Genomic DNA, 26,206 nt, shown 5'->3' with positions numbered 1-26,206 from the left:
AAAGATGGAAATGGAAAAAATATAGACCAATATTATATGTGTGGGGCTTAAGCCATGTCAGAAGTTGCTGATTCCCTCAACAGTATTTCTGAAATCAGTATGATTTCTAATGATTGAATGATGAAAAGTTCTGTTAATTTAGACTCACAAGTTTGGATTTTGGACTTCTCTAATGACGGGGATCAGCATATGCCACACCAAGGCGTATTTTGACGTAAAGATTATTTTGAACTGAAAGCAATTAAGAAACAGCAGACACAGGAGGAACTGTCTGTCCTCCTCCCTCTGCCTAAAAGCAGAGTATAAATTTCCCTTTGTGAAGGTGTCCTCCTTCCCCTGTCCCATACCAGGAGGAAGACAACACTTATAACAGGAGATGGAAAGTCAGTACTGAGATAAATCTGCATAAACAAATCTTACTGAAATAACCTTTATTTTTCATTACTTCCTTATATATTTACCTTCCCACTATTAACTGCCTCTAGAAGCCCAAACCCCTTTTCCTTTGTCTTGTCATTTTCTCACAATACATTGCTCTTTGATAAGGTAGTATATAAATTCTCAAGCCTAACCACTTCTTTGAGCTTTAATTTCTTTTCTGCAAAATAAACTACTTCTCCTGTTAATCTGTCTTTTGTCTGTTCAATTCGCAGTCTCAGCTACTAAACCTAAGAGGATAGAGGAGAAAATTTTTCTTCCCTATACTAATATCGTGGCATTTGAATGCAATGACATTAGTCTGGTGAGAAATAGATCCCTACAAATCCCTATGTTGATTTAGTCCCGACTTTTAAGGCTATAACTCATCCTGAACAATATGAATGACCAGTTTATTGCCATAAATCAAATTTATTATTACCTAAATAAAATGCTTTGTTTTGTTTCTGTTTTTGTTTATTACTAATAACCTGTCTCCTTCTACAAGATATTTGCTCGAGAGTTGGGATTGGAAGGCACAAACAGTATTTTAGTGAGAAAAAAAGGTCTATTTAATAAGAATGATTTTCTTTCACTGATGACACTGTATAGTTAGCTATTGTTGAAGATTAGAACCTGTTGTTACTTCAGAGCTGTAGTTTGCAAAAGTTCCTACCCCTTCATGCTCTGATGAAAAAAAAAAAAAAAAAGCTAGACTCCCAGGTGGTCTATAATAGTGAAAAGTTGTAAAACATGTCTTAATAACTTATTATCTACTTTAATTAAGAGAATTGCATAATTTCATCAGTTTTCTACAGGATCAAATCTATTAATTTAGAATAACAATCCTCTCCCTTTTAAAATTAAATGGAACTCTTGAACAGAAGCTGTGGCTGTTATCACACTGAATTGTTAAGAAAAAAGCACCTATCCACTTTCACATTTTCAAAGATTATAGAAAAGAAGGGAGAATGATGAAAATGCTACAGCAGGGAAATTATTCTGTTTCACATATGCTAAAGCAAAGAAGACAAGTATATGTGTTGATTATAAGATGAAAAGCTTTAAAGATATTCTGAAGATCAATGAGTATCTTGCATTATTTTTTAACATAATTATGTGCCTGGTGATAAAGGAATTAAGCAAAGTGCATTATTGTTTAGCAGTCAGTATAGCAATTACATATGTGGTAAGAGCCTGAAGTGTTCAAAGTGCAAAAGTGTAGCTGGATACCATATAAAAGAGGTTCTCATATAGAAGGTGGCAGACCCTATTTCAGAAAATTTAGTTTGCTACATTCAAGTATCTCAAAAGCCAAGGCAGGGTTCTATATGAGGAAAGGTCATCTAGAAAATTTAAACAGTCACATGGTCCATTTATTCTGTTTATACAAGAACTGCAGTTAAGCCCTTAATGAGAAAAGTTCCATGGAAATTAGTCCCCCAAATTCCAGTGAAGATCTATTTATTGAGTGAGACCTGAGGGATGATTTTGGGCAGAGCTAAGTGGGTTAAAACAACACAAGTTGATCATGTCATAGTTTCCATGAATTAAACTTAGGAACAATAATAGATACAGAGGCAGAGCTGCCTCAAACAGATTGTCAAACTGCAGCGGGAAGGCCAGAAAGAGTTGGGTGGCAGGAGGGAGTGGGGTAAGAGATCAACCGAAGGACTTGTATGCATGCATATAAGCATAACCAATGGACATAAGACACTGGGGGGTAGGGGAGAACGGGGGATTGTCAAGGGCGGGGGAAAAAAAGGACACATATGTAATACCCTTTGTAATACTTTAAGCAATAAAACTTAAAAAAAAAATAAATCTAAGGATTCTGGGTGGAATGTCCTGAAAATATAAAAAAAAAAAAATTGGGTGAAGGGTACATATAATATGCTGTAGTATTTTATAGTTTTTTTTACATGTATGAGATTATTTCAAATTAAAATATTAAAAAATTAAAAATTAATAAAATATTAATTGAAATGTATCTGCATTACATGAAAAATCTCCTCCTAATTGCTTCTAGCATAATTTATTAAATTGTGCTAAAATTTACAAGGGTTCAATTAAAAAATATCTTAATTCTAAATGATATAATAGTGCAGTTATAAGCACTTATCTGAAAATAAAAATTTAAAGAAGTGAATTTAAAGAAGGGATTAGCCCAAGAAAATATATGCACAACCCATGGACACAGACAACAGTATGGTGATGGCCAGAGAGAAGTGGGGGCAAGAGCTGGGTAGAGGGGGTTAAATGGGGGAAATAGGGACATCCTATATAATAATAATAAAAGGCTAATATGCACATTGACTGAACGGCAGAATGACCGGTTGCTATGCTGTGCACTGGTCACCAGGGGTCAGACACTCAATGCAGGAGCTGCCCCCTGGTGGTCAGTGAACTTCCACATGGGCAGTGCCACTCAGCCAGAAGCTGGCTCATGGCTGGCCAGCACAGAGGTGATGGCAGGAGCCTCTCCCACCTCCATGGCAGCACTAAGAATGTCCAACTAACAGTTTAGACCTGATCCCTTGGGGGCCTAAGCCTTTAGTAAGACATCCCCCGAGGGCTCCCTAGCTGCCAGAAGGATGTCTGACTGCAAGCTTAGGCCTGATCCCCCGGGGAGTGGGCCTAAGTCGATAGGTGGACATCCCCCAAGGGGTCCTGGACTGCAAATGGGAGCAGGCCTGGCTGAGGGAACCCCCCCCACACAAACACACATGAGTGCACAAATTTTTGTGCACCGGGCCTCTAGTATTTGTTATAATAAAGGATGGGTGAATGTTGAGCATGAAATAATGAATGAAGTCAATTAGATTGGCTTATACTATAGAGACTGAAGCCTGGAAGAAGTCAAATAAGGACTCACTTTTTGGGGGCCATCAGTTTACTCTCTGGTCTCACATAATATTCCTCTTAGCCACGTTTGTGAAAATTGTGAACATTGAAGTAGAGAAAAGGAAAGCCACTTATTCCAGGTTGCTAAGGTGATAAGTATTAACTAAGCATCAACCATGTGCTCAGGGATGTACAAAATTCTATGGAAGATAAAAAAAAAAGGAGGCTTACAGCATAGTACTTAAAATCCTGCACTTTTGGAATCCAAGAGACCTGAAGTCTAATCTCAGTTGTCACATTCTAGCTATGTGACCTTGGATAAGTTTATTGTCTGAATTTCAGTTACCTCAACCATTAATTAAGTACAATACTACATTACTCCAGTTTGTTATGAGGAACATATACAATATTTTAACCCACAGAGATAGAGAAAGTGACCAAGTATAAGATAGTCTTGGAAAACAATAACAAACAGTAATAATATTACTATTAATAATGTATTATTATTAGTAGTAGTAGTAGTATAAAATTCTTGTCCTGAGACAACTAAAGATCGATGCAATAAAGGGCTATTCTGGGACCAATAACCAGAATGTCTCCTATAGACACTGCACAAACTACTACCATTATTTGCAAGCATGTTTTCAGTCACATAAACATGGTGTAATAGGCAGAAAGAGAAGTCTTAGAGACAGAAGATTTGGGTTTGAGTGCCTGCTCTAACACTTACTTCATGAATGACTGGGCAATTCGTAACTAGGGCTGAGATCCATTTTTCTCATTTATGAAACGGAAATAACCTTGAAGGGGTAAAATAATGATTAAATGACATGCTACATTATTAATGTTCCCAGCATAACATAGCACCTTAAAAAATTAGAAATTCAACAAAAGTAAGTTGAATCAGCCCTGGCCTGTATGGCTCGGTTGGTTGTAGTGTTAACCCACACACCAAGAAGTGGAGGGTTTGATTCCAGGTCATGGAATAGACTGACAGCTGTCAGAGGGGGGGTGGATGGTGGGGACTAGATGAAAGAAGGTGAAGAGTTTAGCCAAAGAACACACATGCATAACCTATGAACACAGACAACAGTATGGTGATGGTCAGAGGGAGGGGCTCATAAGCTGGGTGGAGGTGGGTAAAAGGGGGAAGGGATGGGAACATCTGTAATAATGTCAACAAGAAAAATTTTTTTAAAGATTTATTTGCTTGTTCTTCCCATACCATTCCCCAGCCAAGAATGCATATGTGTTAATTTCTGCTCTACGCCTATTTAAATCCTATCCTACCTTTAAAGGCCGATTTAAGTTGTAATACCTAGTAGATGCTCTGGAACTCTTTCCAGGGCAGATCCTTTAGGGCCAATGCACACTATCCCCAAGATTCTGGGAACATCAGACTGCTGACCCTCAAAGCTGGACTCTGAGAGTTGCCCTTGAGTGAAAGGAGCTGCCTTGACCAAGGTTAACACCTTTGCAAGGAGTGGTCAATGACCAGAGACTAGATGATGTAGGGATTCAAATCCCCATCCCACTTGCCTCATTTTAGGATAACTCTGAAAGTCCATCTCAATACCGGATCTCTTTATGAGGTCTGCTGAGACCATGTTAGCAACCACATTATAGGTCAACTTCTCCCACTGCCTGATCTTGCCTTTTTCTTCTTACTTCCTTATAGAAATAATTCCAAATAAACTTTAAGCATGTAACTCTTCATTTAAGAATCTGCTTCTAGGGAACTCAAGCTATGATACTCCCAAAAGCCTTTTTATTTATTTATTTTTTAAATATGTTTTATTGATTTTTTTTTTTTTTTTTTACAGAGAGGAAGGGAGAGGGATAGAGAGTTAGAAAAATCAATGAGAGAGAAACATCAATCAGCTGCCTCCTGCACACCCCCAAATGGGGATGTGCCCGCAACCAAGGTATATGCCTTTGACTGGAATCGAACCTGGGACCCTTCAGTCCACAGGCCGATGCTCTATCCACTGAGCCAAACTGGTTAGTGCTCCCAAAAGCCTTTTTTAGAGAATGGGTTCTTTTTTAAAAATATATTTTATTGATTTTTTTACAGAGAGGAAGGGAGAGGGATAGAGAGTTAGGAACATCGATGAGAGAGAAACATTGATCAGCTGCCTCTTGTACACCCCCTACTGGGGATATGCCCACAACCAAGGTACATGCCCTTGACTGGAATTGAACCTGGGATCCTTCAGTCTGCAGGCCGACGCTCTATCCACTGAGCCAAAACAGTTAGGGTAGGACAATGGGTTCTTATAAGAGGTCTAACTACTCTGAGATCCCATACTCATTTGTTGTGAAATATATTCTGCCTTGTTTGATGAGAAGTATTTCCAGGTATGTACATCACATCATCCCAGAAAGATCTGAAGTTCTTTGAGAGCAGAGACAGAGTTTCAGGCTTTCTCCATTGCCACATAGTAGGAATTCATACAGAGGACACATATTAGGTATTAAATGAAGATTCTGAATTTTTCTTGGTTTGACAGCCATAATATTTAAAAAAAAACAATTTGTATTTTTTAAAAATCAGACTGAGTTTTTCAATAAGGTAAGTTGTGTTCTCCTAGGTAAGTATTGACAGCATACTGACATAAAATAAATGCGAGAGCGAAAGAAAAATGTGTAGAAATAAAGCATGTAAGGTCATATGGTAGTTCTATTTCTAAATTATTGAAGAACTTTCATACAATTTTTCCATAATGGATGCACCTATTTACATTTCAAACAATAGGACATATGTTTTTCCTTTGTGCCACTTCCTCACAAACACTTATTTCTTATCTTTTGATAACAGCCATCTTTTTGCCACACCTTCACAAACACTTATCTCTTGTCTTTTGATAACAGGTGTAAGATGACATGCCCTTGTGGTTTTGGCAAAGAAAAAGTGTGGAGATAAGGACACATTTGTAATAACTTAATCAATAAAGAAATTTTAAAAAAAGAAAAAGTGGTATGTGAGGTGATGGATGTTAACTAACTTGATGTGGTAATTGTTTCACAATGTATATGTATGTCAAAACATACATTGTAACCTTTTTAAATCACTTTTATAACAAATATATGAAATTTTTATTTGTCAATTGTATCTAAATAAAGCTGGAAAAACACTTAAAAACTGAAAGGTCTAATTAGAAAATAAGCCTGGAGAACAGTAGAAGTATCTTTCTAAAGCCTGAAAATTTGCATTAGCTCAATCAGTGGTTACCTACAGCAATTACCATTTCCCTAAACATCTGAACAGCCCTTCCTTTAACCATCCTCCATGGTGTTCCTAGGTAGCAAATATTTTATAAACATATAATAAATATATAAGCATATATGTATACTACGTATACATGCAATAAACATATACATACACACATATACACATACATAGATGCACACATACATACTTTTAGAAACTGGATGCTCTGCCTGGTTTGGCTCAGTACTCTGGCTGGTTTTACTCAGTGGATAGAGCATCAGCCTGTGGACTGAAGGGTCCCTAGTTCGATTCCAGTCAAGGGCACTGGTTGCAGGCTCAATCCCCATTAGGCAGTGTGCAGGAGGCAGCTGATCAGTGATTCTCTGTCATCATTGATGTTTCTATCTCTCTCTCCCTCACCCTTCTTCTCTAAAATCAATTAAAATATATTAAAAAAATAAACTGGAGATGTTATTTCAGGTTCATGAAAAGAAAGACAGCCTTGAATGAATTTGAAGTATTGTTAATCAAAGAAAGAAACACCATTATGGTTAAATTCAACTTTATCCTGTCCTGATGTTTTCTACAATATTCCAGGACTAGAACAGACCAATTCATTAATTTTTTCATTTCTGGACAATTTACATGAATTATAAAAGCAACAACCAATAAAATTGTTTTAAATGCAAAGATATTGATGTCTACTTCAGTTTAAGATAAAACAATTACTGCAATTAAATCTAATAATTTTGCACATTATTATAAAGTACAATTTTATTCCCGTAAGCATTAAATTGATAATTTAATTTAAATAACACAAAACTATTATAATTATGCTAATTATAATATTTATAGCTAATAATTATTGAATATTTACTGTTTCCTAGACACCTAAGTACATGCTAACAGCAGCAACATTATTAATAGTTGCATCCATGAAATACTTTCTGTCATGCATCATTCTAAGCATATTAAATGTATTATTTTATCTCATCCTTACCACTATCTTTAAGGTTGGTATAATCTAATATATATTTTATAGGCAGAAAAATCAAGGTTTACAGATATTAAATAACTCTTGCAAGGTCTCAAAGCTTGAATGATAAAGTCAGGATTTGAATTTAGGTCTACCTGACTTCAAAACTATGGACTTTTCAACTATACATATGGCCATGTTTTATTCCCACGTATTATATTCATTCTTTCAACAAATATTTATTTAGAGCATACCATGAGCCAGGTAACAAGGCTGGGGCAATAGTAGTAAATATATTATTTTTAAAAAATATATGTTTTTATTGATTTCAGAGAGGAAGGGAGAGGGAGAGAGATAGAAACATCAATGATGAGAGAGAATCACTGATTGGCTGCTTCCTGCATGCCTCACACTGGGATAGAGCCTGAAACCTGGGCATGTGCCCTGACCTGGAATCGAACCATGACCTCCTGGTTCATAGGTCGATGCTCAACCACTGAGCTATGCTGGCTGGGCATCAGTAAACATATTCTTGATTCTTCCTCCCTTTATCTCACATATATTATCGGATTCATGATATCCTATATAATAAAAGCCCAGTGACCAAAATGGTGGAATGACCAGAAATACCAGAGACCAGAACACCACAGCCCCTCACCCAGGCTGGCCCCGCACCCCAGAGAGCAGCTAGGGGTGCCCCTAGACAACACGATAGGGTGCAAGTTTGATGGGGGAAAGTGGAAGAAATAAGGGGGAAGGTTTTAAGTGTTTGCGGGGTTGGGGTGGTTGGCCTGGAGTAGGTTTGGAGTGTGCTGGGGGAGGAAGAGGAAGATCTAAGTGGAAAACGGCTCAGCACAGTACCTTTCTCATTGTGAACTGGAAGGGTGCCAGCCGTGGACTGAATGGGCAGTTGTTTCATGAGTGAGCATGAGACTGACATGTTCATGGCAGTGGCAGTACTCCCGAAACTTCACTGATTCCAAATAGTAAACAGCTATCAACATCGAAGAACAGAAAAATCTTCTCCAACTAGAGGCCTTGGACATTGCAACGTGACTGAAGGAAACACCACTTAAGGAGGAGCTAGAAAAACCAGAAGTATGCTACCAGAGGATTGTGAAATGGGGAGGATGCCTGGGCACCTACATCTAGAACGTGAGCTTGTTATCATTCATGTACATAGTCATCCCTATAGTCCTCAGTCTTGCAGTATTTGGACGTGACTTCTGGTGGGAAATTACTTCGATTGAGGTTTGCTGTTCCCTTGTGGTGAGGAAGATCAGAGTTAAAGGTTTCGTTTGTTACCTTGGTTTGAAGTGGACGAAAATGGGGTAGTGATGAATAAGAAACTTTAGAGATAGTGAAGGGCAGTTTGACTAGACTGTTGAGAGCTCAGAATTAGAGTTTAATTGGGATAGAAATCCTGCTAATAGCACCTGATGCCTGAAGTCTGAGCACTCTACTTTTAGGTTTTCCAGTTCAAGTTTTTGGAGACTGTCTATTAAACATTCCTGGTTGAAAAGTGCAGAAAACCACAGCCCCTTACCCAGACTGGCCCCACCCCCTAGGGAGTGGTTAGGGGCAGGCAGGCAGGCAGGTGGTGGTTACGGGCGATCAGGTAGGCAGGTGAGCAGTTAGGAGCCAGCAGTCCCAGATTGCAAGAAGGATGTCAACTGCTGGTTAAGGTCTGATCTGCAGGGATCAGGATTGGGCCTAAACTGACAGTCAGACATCTCCCAAAAGGTCCTGGATTTCGAGAGGGTGCAGGCTGGGCTGAGGAACTCCTCCACCCCTGTGCATGAATTTTGTGCACCAGGCCTCTAGTAGAATTATGAATGGGAGAGAGGATAGCACTGGCTTCCACTAGAAGGTCAGAAAAGACTTCTTTGAAGATGGGTACTAAAGCATATCCCAATTCCCACTATTAAGTTTAACATGTTTTTGGCATTGTCCTCTGCTATGTAAAATGGGCTATCATTCAAATGGGTCAATTAAAAGTTAAACAGTATTTTCATCATTCTGTTTCAGCTTGTTCTGGATTCAACTAATCCAAACAAGAAGAACCCTTGTACACAAAAGGAGGGATCCAGGCTTGAGGCACAACCTCTAAAAACATATCACCAGTGCTGATGTTTACTTCATCTTTTAAAAAGAAAATTACCCATTTTGGTTGAGTCTATTGTAAACAAACAAAAAAATGAAGAAAGGCTTTTTGCCTTATGGGCTATCTTGTCAAACAATTATAATCTATAGAAAAATGCTGAGATTAGAACCCATTATGTGCAATATGAAGTATCTGTGACTGTTGACATCTCCCTTTGTGCTGGATGTTTAAAAGAGAATCAATGAACAGGAAATTCAAAAATATCTTTTCAATAGGTAAAATTTCTCAGACAAAAAGAACTGGATTGACTTTTGGATTATTAAATAAAAATATTTGCTTTCAATATGAAACTATCACCCAAACCATAGCTTCCTAGTTCACTTTAAGATTTTTTATAATTTTTGTTATCTAAATACAGAAGAATCTCTATTTGAATCATCATATTTTACCTTGATGAAGCTTTAGGGTATTTTGCAATTTAAAACAGGTAAGGCAGGGATATTTAATGGGGAGGCAGCACCTGAAATACAAGGGTATATACAATAAGTTCTAGTATCCTAGTACTGGCCTAAAATCTTTGGATTATATAAGGTTGTGCTTTATTAAAGATATGTATGGTAATTCTTACCCTTGGCTGTACCCTATTCCCTAGCCCTTAAAAAAATGAGCTTAATCATGTATTTATCAAATATTTACCAGCAGTCTATAATATGTATGGTATTATAAAAGGGTATTATATCATAAAATACTTCTTGAATTTCAGGAAATTATAATCAAATGAAGAAAATAAAACAGGTATGCAAGTCTCAGTAGTATAAGAGGAAATATAGTTTGACAGCATTAATTGAGTACATACTATATGGCAGAGATAAGAGCTAGAATACAATGCTAAACACAATAGATATTATTCCTGACCTCATGGTTCCTATAGATTAGCCAGTAAGAAAATTAATTTAAAAAGTGATTATAATACAATGTCATGAGTGCTATTGCAAGGATAGTGTACTATGCCATGGGTCATCCAATAACAACTGAGGGACTCAAGAAAGGTTTTCTTTCCTTTTTTTTCTTTTTTTAAGAAAGGTTTTCTGGAGGAAGTGTTCTAGGTAGTGTAAACAGCATATGTGAAATCCAGGGAGGTGAGAGGCAAATAGGCTTAGCAAACAAGAGCATGTAACAGTGAGAAAAATGCATTCAAGGAACTGCACATTCAGCAAGGTTGAAGGAAAATGTGCAAAGGTACAGCAAGAAATGAGGATGAAAATGTCAGCAAGGACACTACATATCTTATATAACATGTTGGATATTCTAGACTTATTCCTAAAGACTATGGAAAACCACCCAAAAGAATTTACAAGAGGAGGTACCAGTCCTAAAATTGGTGGCTAAGTAAAGAATGAATTGCTGGGTAGAACAAGAGAAGAAACACTGTGATTTGTATAGTAGTCCATTTAAAGGTTGAAAGTGGATATATGTAGGATTTATTTTGGAGCTAAAGATGATAGGGCTTTATGGATAACTAGATATTAGTAAAGGCAGTGGTGAGGAATGATTTCAAGGTTTGCAACTTAAGCAATTGGGTAGATGGTGAGGTCATTTGCTGAGATGGAGAACATAGGAGGGGTTATAGCCAGGGATGATGACAGCCTGAGCAAGATATGAAATGCTGCTAGACAGTATAAATTTATGGCAGAACAGAAAATAGGAGGATCCATTCTGACATGGAATTATTATAAAAGAGGAAACACTTGAACAGGGTGGGATTTTAGAAGAATAGTTAGGGTAATAAAAGAATGCAAGGCACATTCAAGGAATGACATATGATCATGGCTGTTGACAACATAGGGTTTCTTTTGGAGCACCCTGATGGTAAAGATGCAAAGGCATACTGGAAATAAATACACCAAGCTTTGAATATTATGGTAAAGAGTTGAGGCTAACATCAAGGTTTGCAGTGCAGGATTGCCACTATCAGTATGGCCTTAGACAAGTCATTTCATCCTTCTTTCCTCAATTTTCTCATTTATGAAATGAGTGGCTCATAGACTTTAGATTTCATGGATCAGGAACATATTAAAATGGGGTGGACATGAAACAACAATATGTTGCCAACATCATTTTGCCAAGTATAGACATTAAAAAGAACAAAATTAAAAACTACCACCTATTAGTACCATCACATCATAAAATAAAGGATGTTACCAAAGTTAAGATAATTTGAAAGAATTTTAAATGGATAAATTCATTTTTATGTCATGCTCACTTGTCTTTATTATTCTCTTTCCACTGAAGATTGGTACAAATTTCTGGCACTGGTCCAGAGGACAGCATTTTACAGCCACTGAATTATTGCCGGGGTCCAACCCCAGCGGGTCCAGGGGTCCCCAAAGGTGTGAACGGAGTCGGCGAAGAAGGAATGACACGGAGGCAGCGTTCAGTTGATCAGCAGCCTAGCCAGGATCTCTAGCCAAGTTCTGGTCAGGATCTCCAGCGAAGTTATGGTTAGGATCTCCAGCCAGGTTCTGTGTCCATGTTCTCTTGTTAGGTTCTCCAGGTTCTCCAGCCAGGCTCTGTAGCCATGTTCCCTCGCTAGGTTCTCCAGTCAGGTTCTGTCCAGGTTCTCCAGCCAGGTTCAGTCACCAGGTTCTAGTCAGGTTCTCTTGCCAATTTCTGTAGTCAGGTTCAGTCCAGGATCTTTTGCCATGTTCTCTCGCTAGGTTCTGTCTCTAGGTTCTGAGGCCAGTTTCTGTCCAGGATCTTTTGCCATGTTCTCTCCAGCGAAGTTCTTCTGTCCCTAGAGAACGTTCTGTGTAGGTTCTGTGCCTAGGTTCTGTCTCTCTCTCTGTCTCTTGCTGTCTTGTTACATCTGTATTTATACCAGTTGATTCAATCCTATCAATCTCTATTACAAAGGTTAGGGCATTTCTTATCTCCATTCCAGGGAGTAAAGATTATGTAGCTTAAGCATGATTGTTCATAGTTAAAGTGATTAATTATCGGCCTGGCACTTAGTTAAGAGGTTTTATTCCCTCCCTAACTTCAGGGGAAAATTCCTACCTGGGGAAACAACCTTTCTAGGAGAGGCATCCCCTCCCTGACTTCAGGGAAAAATTCCTACCTGGGGAAACAACCTTTCTCCGAGAGGTGACCTTGGTTAAAACACACAGCGCTAAGGGGAGCAAACATATTAAGAACAGTATGCTATATACGCCAGGTCCCTTGAAACATATGCTGTGCAGATGTTTCTTTCCTGCAGCGACTGTGTCAAGCAGCAAGGATGGACTGGCTTCCGGCAAATTATACTTCAGGATTTCTTTAAATTATGACATTTTAGGATTTTTATGATCACTAGGAGTTTATTAATGAAGCAGTAGAAATCAAATAAAGAATTTGGAGGAGTATTTTAGGAAGTTGACATGGGAAATCTTGGAAGAAGAAAAGTAAGCAGTCCATTCATGTAGCTGACACCAAAGTTGAGGCATGAACTATCCATGGCACAAAGACATTGACAATGGTGATTAAAAATTGGGATAAACGTGTCCAATGCTTTAAATTTTAGTAGTGTACTGTATAAGTCAGATCATGATTGGAAGGGTTGGCTTCTTTAGCCAACTGTTTTACCTCAGAAGGTCCACTTGTACCATCTTTTTGTCTAGTAGACTTTTCAGGAAGTTGACTCAAAAACAACATATTTTTCCTGGCTCAACATATTCAAACCACAATTTAGAATATCACTGGGAGGAAGATAGCATATTATTCATATTGTGCTGAAGAGACCAAGGAATCAATTGCTTGAATAGGGTGAATGATGCAGAGGAAGTATTTGCTAATGAGTTGTTTAAAATCAGTGCTGGAGAGGTCCCAAATGCAAAATCTTTCTATCATGCCATAAAATCAAAGCCGAAGGTCTCAAAAAGAAAATCAGAGGAAACAGCCCTTTTTTATATCCTAAGCTGTTTTGCCCCAATGCTTTCCAAAGAAAATAAAAAGAGTAGGTCATTATGTGAAATTTGATTGAAGCGCTCCTGTTCTCTAACATTATTGAGTTAAATTCTCACACCTCTACACTTGTATAATGTGCTAGATTATGAGGTTTTAGAGAAAAAATATATGTTTAAAATGTCATGATATTCAACAGAAATTGCCTTTGTTTTATTTTAACATGTTTAAAGAGGAAAACCAGCTCGGCCAGCATGGTTCAGTGGTTAAGCATCTGCCTATAAACCAGGAGGTCATGGTTCAGTTCAACTTCTATTCAGGGTACATGCCCAGGTTGCAGGCATGATTCCCAGTGTGGGGTGTGCACGAGGCAGCTGATCAATGATTCTCTCTCATCATTGATGTTTCTATTTCTCTCTCCCTCTACCTTCCTCTCTGAAATCAATAAAAAAAATATATTTAAAAAAAAACAAAGAGGAAAACCACCAAACAGCTATAGACCTTGCAGACCTGTAGACCTAGAAATTGCTGGTGTCTAAGTGCCAAAACTAGAAATTAAGTTTCTAAGTGGGTCACCATTTGGAACCTTTCTCCTTTAATTTTGATGGGCTGGTGTAAAGCTTTCAAAACAGATTGCTGTGGACCACTGCATGTCACAAATAGGTTACACATGGTTGACACTGATATTCTCATCCCTCAGGTGGTCAGAGCCTCATCCTTTTACTCTTTTGCTGAACAAACATTTATCATTTTCAACATTTACCATGACATGAAAAAAATTGGCAGCCTTTTTGGAGCACTGAGATAGGGTCTGGAGGAGGTTAGTTAACTCTTGAATAAAGCTAATAGTTCTCACATGGGAGTCTTTATTAGAGTAGTAATAATAATCATTTACAGTTACATGGCATTTGCCATTGTGTCGGGCAGTATTCTAAGTATATTTTAACCCACTTAATCCCATACAAAATCATGAAAAGTACTGACTATTAATATACTTATTTTACAAATGGAGAAGTCAAGGTTCTGATCATTAAATGAGTAGTTGGCAGAGCTGGGATCCCAACTCAGGATTTCTGGATCCAGAGTCCTCATTTCAACTATCTTTCATACAAAAATTTAAAGGAAACACACTAATAGGAAGCCACTTATCTAGAACTAAAGATTAATCAATAAGAATTGGAAGCCCAAAGCAGGGAACAATATGTTGTTGGTCCAGAGATATATTAAGGGTCAGAACTGGTTGTCACAGGGTTACAGGGTTTGAAATAAGTCAAGTAAACAATAGGATTTAGGTTCCAAAATAAAGACAAAAACAGGGATCCTTGAGAAACCAAAAGGGGAGTTGAAAATAAAGACCAAAGTTGCCAGATTAAACCAGAGTCAGAGTAAAGAAGAGCAACAGGTATATGAATGGAAGAATGGTAGATAGTTTCTATGGAAATTATTAAACAAAGAAATACCTAGAGTAGTTGTTCTCAACTAGGGGTGATTTTGGTCCCAGGGGACATCTGGCAATGTCTGGAGATATTTTTGGTTGCACAGCTTGGACAGTAAGATGGGGCTGCTACTGGTATCTAGTAGATAGAAGCCAGGGATGCCACTAAATATCCGACTATGCACAGGACAGCTTTCTCTCACTACAGACAAGAATTAACCAGTTCAAAATGTTAAGGGTGCCAGTATTGAGAAACTCTGCCCTGGAGACATTTTCTTGAGGCCATGTTGGCCAAGGATTCTGCTGCTGCTGCTGCTGATGTGATAATGATGTTAATGATAATAGCAATGAATAAGTATGAATTAAAATACCCCAACAAAAAAAGAAGAATCTACCATTTTGTGGACTTATTAGATACTGTGCAAATCTCATATTACATTATCTTGCTTAATCATCAAAGCAAACCTGTGATATCTGTGCTATTATTAAGCCCAACTTTATATATGTGGAAAATGAGGTTCAGCAAAGTTATATACCTTGCCCAGAATCACATCACTAGAAAGTAAACCAATCAAGATTGACATCCAAGCCTGTCTGACCTCAGACACTACTAGAACTCTACATGCTACACTAGTGTACAAGTGGCTAACGTTTAACACTTGGTTCAAAATTCAGGAGCCAGAATTGGATACAGGATAAACCATTTCTAGATACTAAAAGGAGGGGAACAGAGGAGGATGCTTACAAAGAAGAGTGTGAGAAAAAAAATACACTGATATAAATCAGTGAATTTTCAAAGAGATTCTGCATCACTTGACAAGCAGGTCTATATGCTGTTTTATGAAAGGGACCATTGGGAATCAATTTATTTCAAACTCAATTCCACATTCACATTCCTTCTAGGCTTGGCAGCCAGCCTATTTTTCTCACCAAGGACAACCTGTGTATTATCTCTGATAAAAGTAGTTTTCTTTTGTCTTATTTTTATAACAGAAAAAATTGCTTCTAAAAAGTGAAATGCCTAGTGTTCAGACACTGTATTATGTATGCAAAGCTTTCAATACCACCCAACTATTTGCATTTCATTTTATTTTCCCAGGACATGGAGTCATTGACTCCTTGTTTCTGGGAATTATTAAGGTGCATTTCCTAATACAATCAGAGTTAATTAGGCCTAAGCAAGAGGCAGCTTGTTCAAAGCCTTTTATGTTTAATATTCACTAAATTATGCTTAAAATAAAGTGTGTGTGTGTGTGTGTGTGTGTATGTGTGTGTTAACTTTATAGCACTTTACACCTGAGTGAGAGTTTAAGAAAAGCTGAGTAGGTTCAGTGATGTCATAGTTAGGTACACTCCTTGCCTTGATGATCAAGATAATAATTTGCTGTCTGGAGCCTGCCACAAAGGAGATAACATTAAAGCCTTATTACTAATATAATGTTGGTGTGACTTTCACATTGCTACCTAGAATAGAAAAACAGACAAACAGCTTAAATTTATTCTTGTGCATATGCTATGACTAGCATATACCAGTACATGATGATGTATTTTTGAGTTGAAGGTTAGGGGAGTAGGCAAATTAAATTCCTAATCACCTCCAGAGGATATATTCTGTGGTATACCTCAAGGGATAGAGAGAAGATGGTAACATCTGGAGGAGGACACACTGTTTGGTGAATGGCCTAAAATGCCATGATCATGATTAGAGCAAGAATATACTAATTGAAAAGTATTGATTTTGGCTTTGGCTGGTGTGGCTCAGTTGGTTGAGTGTTGTTCCATGCTCTGAAAGATTGCAGGTTTGATTCCTGGTCAGGGCACATACCCAGGTTGTGGGTTGATCCTTGGCTGAGGTGCATACAGGAGACAACCTATCAATGTTTTTCTCTCACATTGATGTTTCTCTCTGTGTGTCTCTCTCATTTCTATCTCTAAAATAAATAAAAACATTGATTTGGAATCCATTTAACATATGCTCTAAAGCCTTTGAAATGAAATAAACTTTTATATAACTAGATGATTACTTTCTTTTCTTTCTTCAAAGTATTACACTATGAGAAGACTGAATAAGTCTGTCATGGATCTCAGAAAGGCCTCATGTTAAAAAGACTTCAATCATGTGACAGAGTAGAAGCATATTATAAGTAACATATATGAGAATCCTGCATTTAACTAACTGATATATGAGTAATGATTATCCACTGATTGGATTAATGTCTCTGGTGGTCCTTCACACAGTGAATTTCTCTAGTATGCTTGCTTGTTTATGTATTGTTTTAGGATACTAAAAGAGTGGGGAGGAGATAATTGAATAGATCTATAATAATAAAAGCATAATATGCTAATTAGACCAGATGGCCGACTGACCTTCCATACAAATGAGGGCCAAGCCCCTTGCACAAATTTCATGCATCAGGCCTCTAGTATTGATATAAAAGTTTTAAATGGAGGTAATTGTGATAAAAGGCATTAACTTGTTATATCTGTTCAAGAATTTATAAATTATTACCCAGAATTGAATGTGAGTTTCTAAGTAGAGTACTCCTCTTAAAATTATAAAATAAATTAAACCCAGTTCTCATTTTTATATTTACTGATAGATTGTATCTTGTAAATCTTTGGTGTATGAGACATTAAGCAAGATATTGCATTTTACAATGTTTGTTGAAGCAACACAATTCTGCTTCTAGGAGTAAGCTTCCTTTGAGAATTATAGATATTTGTACCAATACTTATCTACTTCTATAAATTTTCATGTTTATATTTCACTGCTAATCATAGATACATTTGTAAGGGATGTGAAGATTGTTTTTAAAATCTTGCTTCACATTTCTCCCTGTCCAAGCACCCATAGCTCTCAGGATATCCTGCTTTCTCTTGTCATAAAACTATTCTGGAGAGTAGATAAGACAGTATATACATTTGGAATAGTAGAAGAACCTTGGCTTCAGATGCTGCCTCTCCTAATAACTGCAACTCTTTAGTAAAGTCAAGTATATTTCTACAAATGGACTGTGCTGGATTGAATTGCTGATGCTAGAATTTCAGAGGGGATGAACAATGTGAGTAATGGTAGGCTTTAGTTGTTATTCTAGTCGAAAATAATAATGATAGTTGATATTTATGGGGTGTTTATCATATATTAGACATTGTTCTCAGCACTTTACATGGTTTAACTTATTAATCATAAAAGCATAGATATAGTATCAACAGCTTTATGAGCTTTATACCATTGTTATCCCAATTTACACACAAGAAAGCTGAGGCAGAGAGAGAATAAGATATTTGCCTAAAATCATAGAGCTAATAAGTAGCTCAGCAGAAAATCAAACTTAGGCAGGCTTCTCCACAGTCTATACTGTAAGTCATTATACATCACTCTGCTTTTGCTTAATTACCATTTCTTAATTTATAAAATAAAACATATTCATTGTAGAAAAATTTGACAACTAAAAGTAAAAAACAGTATTTATTTATTTGCAAACACACCAGTAAAAATAATCACTGTTAGATTTTATATACATATGTATTATTATAGATCACTTCCCCAGACACATTTTTTTGCAAAAACAAAATCTAAATGTAATATAATTTTATAAATCACTATTTTTTAAACCTAATAGTTTGATTTGTGGGTGTCTATACTAGAGAAAAATATCCAATTATGGAGACATAATGATGTACATACAGGCTCACAGAATACTTATTTTCAAAGGCACACATTGAAAAAAAATCAAATATGTCATCTCAAAATTCAAATTCATGGTAAAAAGAAAACTTTCAATAAAGTGATTATAAAGGTAATGTATCTCAACATAATAAAGGTCATATATGAGAAACCCACAGTTAACATCATACTTAGTGGTGTAAGTCTGAAATATTTTCCTCTAAGATCAGGAACAAAACAAGGAAGCCCATAATCCCTGCTTTTATTCAACACAGTATTGAAAGTTCTTGCCACAGCAATTAGGCAAGAAAAAGAAGGAATTCAAGACCTAGACAGTTTGACTTAGTGGATATAATGTCACCCTGCATACTGAAGAGTCCCTGGTTTGATTCTGGTCAAGGGCACATGCCCAGATTTCAGGCTTGATCCCCAGTAGGAGGCATGCATGAGGCAGCCAATCAATGATTCTCTCACATCATTAATGTTTCTCTCTCCCTCTTCTTTCTTCTCTGAAATAGATAGAGATAGAGATAGAGATAGAGATCGAGATAGAGTGATAGATGATATAGATATAGATACTTATAGATATATTCAAAAAAGAAGGCATTCAAATTGGAAAGGAAAATGTAAAAATGTCACGATTTGCAGATGACATGAAACATATGTAGAGAACCCTAAACACTCTCCCCAAAATATTTTAGAACTAGTAAATGAATTAAATAACATTTCAGGATACAAATTAATATACAGAAATGTGGTACATTTTTTTGAACTAATAATGAACTATCAGAAACAGAAATGAAGAAAATTATTCTATTTGCAAGTATGACAAAAGGAACAAAATACCTAGGATTAAATTTAACCAACGAGATGAAATACCTATACACTGAAAACCATAAGACATCAATGAAAGAAACTGAAGAGACACAATCTTGAGAAAGAACAAAGCCAGAGGCATCACACACCCTTATTTCAAACTATATTACAAAGCTGAAGTGATGAAAACAGTATGGTGTTTGCATAAAAACAGACACATGGATCAATGGAATAGAACAGAGAGCCCAGAAACAAACACCCACATTTATGACAAAGAAGCCAGGAAAATACAATGGGGAAAGGGCAGTGTATTTAATAAAAGGTATTGGGAAAATGGACAGCTACATGCAAAAGAATGAAACTGGACCACTATCATGTACAAAACTTAACTAAAAACTTATTAGATTTAAATGTAAGACCTAAATCCATAAAACTCTGAGAAGTGAAATGAGCCAGTTAGTGAAAAACAAATACCATATGACCTCACTTATATGTGGAATCTAATGAGCAAAATAAACAGATAAACAAGAGAAACAGAGGCATAGGTACATGGAACAGACTAACAATTGTAAGAGGTGGAGGAGAAGGGGGGACTGCATGAAAAAACATAACATAAAGAGATTAGCCAAAGAACATATATGCATAACCCATAGATACAGACAACAGTGTGGTGATGGCCAGAGGTAAGGTGGGGAGGTGAGTCAGGGTAGAGGTTGGCAAAGGGGTGGGGTAGTTGGACAGCTGTAATAGAGTAAAGAATAAGAATATAGTTTAAAAACAAAACACTGGCCCTAGCTGGTTTTGCTCAGTGGATAGAGCGTCAGCTTTCAGACTGAAGGGTCCTGGGTTCGATTCTGGTCAAGGGCACATGCCAGGGTTGTGAGTGCAATCCCCAGGAGGGGGTATGCAGGAGGCAGCCGATCAATGATTCTCTCTCATCATTGATGTTTCTAACTCTCTCTCCCTCTCCTACCCTCTCTGAAATCAATAAAAATATATTTAAAAATAAAATAATGATAATAAAAAAATGAAATAAAAAATAAAAACAAAACTCTGAGAAGAAAACATAGGCAGTTAGCTCCCTGACATTGGCTTTAGTGATTTTTTTTTTTTTTGGATCTGATTCAAAAGGCAAAGGGCAACAAAAGCAAAAATAAATAAATGGAACTATATGAATTACAAATCTTTTGCAAATAATAGGAAATAATCAAGAAAAAAAAAGACAACTTACAGGATGGGAAAATATTTCTAATAAGGGGTTAATATCCAAAATACATAAGGAACTTTTACAAATCAATAAAAATATAACAATTCAATTCCAAAATGGGCGAAGGACTTCAATATATATTTTTCCAAAGGAGACATACTCATGGTCAACAGGCACATGTGAAGATGTTCATTATCACTAATCATCAGGGAAATGCAAATCAAAAACACAATGATATATTACCTCACACATGTCACAATGGCTATTATTAAAAAAAAGTGTTGGTAGGATGTGGGGAAAGAAATGCTCATTATATTCCCTGTTAGTGTGAATATAAACTGGTGTGACCAGTTTGGAAAACAGTATGGAGGCTCCTCAAATAAATAAATAAATAAATAAATAAATAAATAAATAAATAAATACACAACTACCATATGATCCAGTAATTTCACTTCTGGGTATCTATTCATATAATTGAGAGATAGAAAGAATGAAAACCTGCCATTTGTGACAACACAAACGGACCTGGAAGGTATTCTGCTAAGAGAAACAAGTCAGAGAGAGAAACAGACCAATCCCACAAATTATATGCGGAATCTAAAAAACAAACAAATAAAACAAAACCCAGGCTCATAGATACAGAGAACAGATTGGTACTTGTCAAAAGGTAAGAAGGTAGGGAGTCTGGAAGAGGCAAAATGTGTGAAAGGGATCAAGAGATACAAACTTTTAGTTATAAAATAAGTCATGAGAATGAAATGCACAGCATGGGGAATATATTCAATAATATTGTATTAACTTTGGGTGGTGACAGATGGTAACGAGATTTATTGTGGTGATTGTTTTGCAATGTGTATAAATGTTAAATTACTGTACACATGAAACTGATATAATATTGTATGTCAATTATGCTTCAATAAAAAATGTCCATCACAGTACATTTATTCAATGGACCATTATATAGCCATCAAAATAATTTTTATGAGAACTTTGGAACAATTTGGGAAGTGCTTATGATATAATATTGTTTTCAAAAGCAGCATACAAAATTGTAAGGCCAAGTATATTACAGCTATGTAACCTTTATGAATAACAAAAAAGACTGAAATAAAATACATAAAAAACTAATAGAGTTGAATAAGAATAGTGGTGTTTGGATAATATTTTAAAATTCATTCTACATTTTATAAATGTTTGCAATATACTTTTACTACTTAATCATTTCCCATTTTAAATACATAAAACAAAACCTTAAAAGAACACATTACTTACATATAATGCTAGCCTTGCCTTGCTTGATGCAAAGTCAGAAATTCACTAGCTATGTCTAATGATTTTCTGAAGATAAATATGCCTTCAAATGATTATAACTCTACAATGTGACTACCTGACCAACCTTTCTATTTTATAGGATTCCTCATTTTTTTCAACAGAGTAGCTATGTCAGATCTATCACCTAGGTTACAGCACACATCTATTGCTATGCTTTCCTATTTCTCTTTTAAAATGAAATATGATGTAATAGACCTTAGAAAAATAGAAATGAAGTCTTTAATGCAGAGTAGGAATTTTCAAAATGTATTCTCTAAATTGCTAGGTCCCTCTGACTAAGAAGTTCAATTTAAGTGCAACATGTTTCTTCTTATTTCTATTTAAGTAAGTTAATAAATGGTCTTCTATGCCTTAATTGAAATTAAATAAATAACAAACAGGTTTCACCTTATTACAGAATTGATATACTCAACATTTTGTCTCAGGAAGTAACATTCTTCCTGTTTTGATTCAGTTTCATAACTACAGTTGGCTCCTCTGGATCATTAATGGTTGAAACAGAATGTACTGAGTCTCCTCTGAGGTTATACTTATCATCCTATGCTACTCTACTCTATGAAGATAGCCACTGATGTTTTCTTCTCCTCAACAAAAGCTTTTGGGGGCAATTAATCTACGTGTGGCTAAAAGCATCAGCAGTATCTCCTTGTGAAAAGTTGTAAATAAATTCTGGGGAGAAAAATCACAGATAATGATTGAAAATAAAAAAGAAATAGATAATTAAAGATGTTTGTAACAAAGTATTTCAGTATAGGTCTCTGTAAGAAATTACCGAGTTACCTTTTTTTTACCTGCTAGGTAGAAATGATTCTTAACACGTATTGTGTGGTTGGCAAGAGATCTAAGGTTATATAGTAATGCCTATTGGCTTATACATAACTCAAAGCAGTAAAGTGATATCCTGTTTATAGGTGAGTTAGAGACTAAAGGTTAGTATTAAATCCCAAGTTAATTAATAGTTAATTCAAGTAACTTTCTATATTTTTTCTCTTTTTTTTTTACTTCCTTTGTTCTCATTGGACATATCTGGATAAATGAGATAATTGGCACACAATCATGATGATTCAAAAAAGTCCTATGTAGGTACTTTCAAAGCAATACTCAGTAAAGGACAATACAAACCATACAAAGAATGAATATGCAAGTGTGTAAAAGGGAAATAGTGTAACTGACATTTGCTGAAGCAGGGGATTTTTTTCTTGCACTATATTCTCCATCTAGGTTGAGAGAAAGTAAGGGATTCCAAAGTATCCTCTGTAATAAAGAGCTAATATGCAAATGGCCATCACACCCTCACATTGTCACACCCTCAGGCCATCATGCCATAACTGCTCAAACACTGAACACTGGAGAGAGAGAAATGGGGACCAGCCAGGCACAAATGAGCTCAAGAGAAAGAAATGGGGACCAGCCAGGCACAAATGAGCTCGTGAGAGAGGAATGGGGACCAGCCAGGCTGCGGCACGGAAGAGGGACGAGCTGCCCACCCCAAAGTCCCAGATGCCAGCACCTGTGTCTGTGGCCCAAGATAGGGACAAACTGCCAGCCCCATTTTCCCAGGCACCTGCAGCTGTGGCCCAGGCAAAGCCACCCATCCACAGTCTGCTGAGGGTGTGGCCAGCCTGGGCAAAGTCAGCCCGGGTCCTGGGTGCCTGTGGCCGGCAGGAGGAATAGAAGCCTGGGTCCTGGGTACTTACAACTGGCCGGAGGAGGGAATCCTGGGTCCCAGGTGCAGGGCAAGGCAGAGGTGATTAGGGGCTATCAGGCTAGCAGGGGAGCAGTTAGGGGCGATCAGGCTGGTAGGGGAGCATTTAGGGGTGATCAGGCAGGCAGGCAGATAGAGGTGGTTAGGGGCAATCAGGTAGGCAGGAAGAGGGGTTAGGGGCAATCAGGTAGGCAGGAAGAGGGGTTAGGGGCAATCAGGCAGGCAGGCAGGTGAGCAGTTAGGAGCCAGCGGTCCCAGATTACGAGAGGCAGTTGGACATCCCCCAAAGGGTCCCGGATTGGAGAGGGTGCAGGCCGGGCTGAGAGAGCCCCTCTCCATGCACAAATTTCGTGCACCAGGCCTCTAGTATATGAATAAGCATTCTGCTAAGAATGAGGTCATCATCTAAACAATATACAAACATTCACAAATTATTCAGAGTGTAAGGAAGTTTATACTGAAGTGCCTGCTTATGCTGTGTAAACTTGCCACATGCCTGGAATTCTCTATGTCCTGTCAGTTAAGTTACTTTCATAAGCAATGAAACAATTGTAGTTAAATAAAATTCATTTACTTATTGAATACATACCCCATGTCACACAGTAACTATTCTAATAAGGAATATGTGAGTGAACAAAAGATCATCCTTCATATGCCCAACTCTTTTGAAACACATCAATTCTGGGTCCAGTTGGAGTAGGGAAAGTTGCAAATTGTCTCCCCTTAGATTCACCATAGCACCAGTGTGCCTGCAATACTAAGATTATGGAACTGTAAATCACCTTCAAAATTGACAGAGCACCACCAGTTCTGAGGAGGAGGACATGGTGGAAGAGCAATAGGCAGAAAGCAGTATAATCTGTATCTGAGCCTAGACAAAGGTCCAGGATCTAATGAACAACACTGAACCTACAGATTCAGTTAGAGGAAATCCATAAAAAAAATAGTTTAGGAAAGCCTCTACATTTTTTGCACTATTCTAGGTGCCGGGATTGATGAAGTAAGGCATGGTCATTCTCTCCATGCTGTTTTCAGGCTGACCTCTTCATCAACAAAGGTTATCTGAGTGCCTCTGGCTACAATTCTGGCACTAACATGAACTAAGGCAAGTGCTCTACTGTGTCCCATCCTATGCTAGTAGAGAGTGAAGGCAATGAGAACATAAAAACTGGGCTTCTAGGCCTGCAGCATGTACCACCCAGCTTGTTCACTTTTCATAGAGAAGAAAGAGCTTGTGATAAGAAGGCATAATTAATTTCCCATCATCTTTTCCCAAAACAGTTTGGTTTATCTTAAAGTCCATGTTTTGTCATTTATAAATTTATCAAAAGGGTTAATTCAAATTTCTAAATTTATTTGACGCTATTAAAATGTAACTTCTCACCATTCAAAATAACATCTCCATTGATCAGTATTATTTCCTTTTTATTGAATTTACTGGGGTGACCTTGATTAATAAAATTATGCAGGTTTCAGATGTACAATTCCACAAGACATCTTTTTATCAGTATTTAATTGATATAACATTGGTTAATAACATTATATGTGTTTCAGGTGTACAACATTATAATTTAATATGCATATATACTATAGCATGCTCATCACCAAAAATGTAGTTTCCATGTATCACCACCATACATATGACCCCTCTTTACCCATTTCATCCCCTACCCAACCCACTTCCCTTCTGGTAATTACCAATCTATCATCTGTATCTATTAGCTTGTATTTTGTTTTGTTTTTGTTGTTGTTTTTTGGTGTTGTTTTTTTGCCATTTGCAACAACATGGAGGACCCCAAGAGTATTTTGCTAAGTGAAATAAATCAGAAAGAAAAGGACAAAAAATTGTAGTATTTCACTCATATGTGGAATATAAAACAAAGAAACAAATGAATATCCATTGATCAGTTTTCTTTTTACTGGTTTCAATTTTCAAGGGACTCTCTTTCATTTGACCCAGTATTAGGAGTTTGAGTAAAAGAAGTACAAGAATTCTTCCATATTTGCAGAGATGGTTCCAGGACACCCTGTGGATACCAAAATCCATGGATGCTTAAGGCCCTTATATAAAATGGCATAGTATTTGCATATAAACTACATGTACACTCCCATATACTTTAATACATTTCTAGATTACTTATAATACCTAATACTATTATTGTTAAACTGTATTGTTTAGGGAATAATGACAAGAGAAAAATTCTGTACATATTCAGTACAGATGCAACCATCTTAGTCCTAACTAATACACTTTGGCAGCAATGTAACTTTTTTTATGTTTTCAATACAAAGTTGGTTGATCTCTGGATGTGATATTTAAAATGTTGCAAGACTTAATGAAAACTTGAATTAGGACTATAGAATTGGAAAGGAAGAACATTTTCATGGGACAGCAAGAGATGAGGCAAATTGACCATACTAAGAAGCCAATTGGATTTCAGGTTTAGGGAGAGAAGTAAGAGGATTATTAAATATGACTTCCAGATCTCACTTTGGTCTATAGGTAGATGGTAGTGACATTTATCTGGGCCGGGAATATAAAATGAAGCATAT

The 26,206-nt window shown here is 36.9% G+C and overlaps 1 protein-coding gene across 1 annotated transcript in view; it reads right to left on the bottom strand.

The window, feature by feature from the left end:
* IL1RAPL2 (interleukin 1 receptor accessory protein like 2) overlaps nt 1–26,206 on the bottom strand; it is a gene marked incomplete at its 3' end in the record, with an annotated part of 1,466,967 nt that overhangs the window by 496,051 nt on the left and 944,710 nt on the right. The window lies entirely within an intron of this gene.

The sequence above is a fragment of the Myotis nattereri genome (assembly GCF_964212035.1).
Source record: "Myotis nattereri genome assembly, chromosome: X".
Taxonomy (NCBI): domain Eukaryota; kingdom Metazoa; phylum Chordata; class Mammalia; order Chiroptera; family Vespertilionidae; genus Myotis; species Myotis nattereri.
Note: the sequence above shows the minus strand (reverse complement) of the source record. Positions and strands in the feature narration are given on the sequence as shown.